This window comes from Arachis stenosperma, chromosome 1 (assembly GCF_014773155.1).
Source record: "Arachis stenosperma cultivar V10309 chromosome 1, arast.V10309.gnm1.PFL2, whole genome shotgun sequence".
Taxonomy (NCBI): Eukaryota; Viridiplantae; Streptophyta; class Magnoliopsida; order Fabales; family Fabaceae; genus Arachis; species Arachis stenosperma.
Genome location: NC_080377.1, coordinates 108250906 through 108253906, shown reverse-complemented (window position 1 = coordinate 108253906; position 3001 = coordinate 108250906).

The window sequence follows — 3001 nt, the reverse complement described above, 5'->3', positions numbered from 1 at the left end:
TCCCCTGTTGTGCATTCTGTTTGTTGTATGACAGGGAGAAGAGAAGGAATCCCAACATCCTTTGATTCAGAGCCTGAGAGAACCCTTTGGAGATGAAAAAGGGAAGCAAGAGGAAAAAGAATTGTTGGTACTGAGGAAGAGGAGGAGTATTTTGAACCCAACATGGAAGAGAATTTGGAGAACAATCATGAAGAAGAAGCTTATAACCATGCCAGAGAAGGCCATGCAAACCGGGTTGGGCATGAAAGGAGGGTCTTAGGATCCTATATCAATCCTAATCCAGGAAACTGTGGAAGCAGCATTCAGAAAGCCACCATTCATGCCAACAATTTTGAGCTAAAACCTCAGCTCATCACTCTGGTGCAAAATAATTGCTCATTTGGAGGAGGTGCTCAAGAAGACCCTAACCAACACTTAACCACCTTCTTGAGGATTTGTGACACAGTGAAGACAAATGGAGTCCACCCGGATGTCTATAGGTTGCTCTTGTTCCCCTTTTCACTCAGGGACAAGGCAACAAAGTGGCTTGAATCCTTCCCAAAAGAAAGCCTGACAGATTGGGAGGTGGTAGTGAACAAATTTTTAGCAAGATTTTATCCTCCTCAAAAGATTAATAGGCTAAGAACTGAGGTGCAGACTTTCAGGCAATTAGATGGTGAGACACTTTATGAAGCATGGGAGAGATTCAAAGACTTGACAAGGAGATGCCCACCAGAGATGTTTAATGAGTGGGTTCAACTTCACATCTTCTATGAAGGTCTTTCCTATGAGTCAAAGAAGGCTGTAGATCATTCATCAGGAGGTTCTTTAAACAAGAAGAAAACTATTGAAGAAGCCATAGATGTCATTGAAACAGTTGCTAAAAATGACTACTTCTATGCCTCTGAAAGAAGTAACACTAGAGGAGTAATGGAGCTGAACCACATGGATGCACTATTAGCCCAAAACAAGATGATCACCAAGCAGCTAGCAGATCTTACCAAGAAAGTGGAAGAGAACCAAGTTGCAGCAGCCATCACCTCATCACCAACTCATGAAGGAGTAAACATAGGAGAAGAAGGTGACTGGGAGCAAGCCAACTATGTGGGAAATTCACCTAGAAAAGTCCATGATCCATACTCTAAGACATACAACTCTGGATGGAAAAATTACCCCAACTTTGGATGGGGAAACCAACAAGACCAAGGACAAGATCCAAGACGTTCCAACTTCAATTCCAACAACAATGCCACCCATCAAAACACCTCACAGAGATATTACCAACATCCATCTAACCAACCTTCTCAACCACCTAATCTCAACCCACCATCATCCACAGATGACAAGCTTTCAAAGATTGAGGCCCTACTTGAAAACATGTGCAGAAAAGTCCAAGACAACAAGGTGTTTAAGGAAGAAGTGAGAGCCAACATCAAGAATCAAGGAGAAAACATCAAGAGATTGGAGTCACAAGTAGGCTATCTATCTCAACAAATTCCCAAACCCACTGATGGATTCCCCAGTGATACAGAGAAGAATCCAAGAGGAGAACCAAAGAAAGTGAGATGGGAAGAATGCAAAATGATAACCACAAGTGATGAGGGAAGTATGAATGGAGTAGAACACCTCCAAAATCACCAACAGGAAAACCAAGAGGAGGGAAGCTGTGCAACTCCACTCACATCCAAGGAAGAGCTAAAGAAAAAGGAGGCACTGAACCCATATGCACCCTTTCCCCACAGGCTTAAGGGTGCTGTAGCAGGGAGAATGTACTCAAGGTTTCTTGATATGTTTGCATCTTTAGATGTAAATATACCCTTCATTAAAGCCCTCCAACAGATGCCCTTCTACATCAAGTATATAAAAGAGCTACTAGCCAGAAAAAGTCCATTGAAGGGTGGACAAACAATCAAGATGAACAGAGATTGTAGTGCTCTCATTCAACCAGGACCACCCATAAAGAAGGAGGATCCAGGAAGCTTCCACATCCCTTGTGCCATAGGAGAAACAAGAATTGACAAAGGACTTTGTGACTTGGGAGCAAGCATCAACTTAATGCCTCTCTCTCTCATGAAGAAGCTCCAAATCAATGAACTAACTCCTACTGATGTAATTATCAGATTGGCGGACAAAACCCAAAAACAAGCAGTAGGAGTAGTTGAAAATGTGCTGGTGAAGGTTGGGAGCTACTATCTTCCCACAGATTTTGTTGTTTTGGAAATGGATGAGAATCCTATCTACCCCATCATTCTGGGAAGACCCTTTCTAGCCACAGCTAGAGCACTCATATATGTAGAACGAGGAAAGTTAGTGCTGAGAATACATGATGAGCAGCTTGCTTTCAATGTCTACAACCTCTCACAAGGACCAGATCACAAAGACAATAAGATGATAGAAGAGCCAAACGAGGAAGCACAAATAACACAATTGGAAATCCCATTGGTTGAGAAGCCACATAGTCAGGAAGAACCATGTTCAAAGGTGATCCAAGAGGAACCAGACCCACCAGAGTCATGCAGGACCAATAACAAGATTCCCCTGGAGAAAGAATCCAAAGAAAACAAGAAAACATCAATGGAAACAAGGAAAAGAATTCCACGGAGATGAAAAAGTAGAAAGATACCTACAGAAGATCTCCCCTTAGGAGATGAACTTCTCAACAAGTTCACTGGAGGCAAACATACTGCAAGAGGGGAGGACTTTAAGTACCATCAACCTCATTGACAAGAACCAAACGTCAAGCTAGTGACGCTAAAGAAGCACTTCATGGGAGGAAACCTATGTTCTATAACCCTCTCTTCTTTAAATTTCTAATAACAATAGCAATAAGGAAATTTCCATGGAATTTCAAATTAATTTTGACAACTGACATTAATTCCCTCCACATGCAACGTATAGTACATGATAAGTTTGGTGTTCAAAGCACACCAAGTGTGGTCTGAACACACCTTATGAGGAAAGTTCATTCCCCAAACTTGTTGCACCATATGATTGCAAACAAGTTTGGTGTACCAACGTGCAT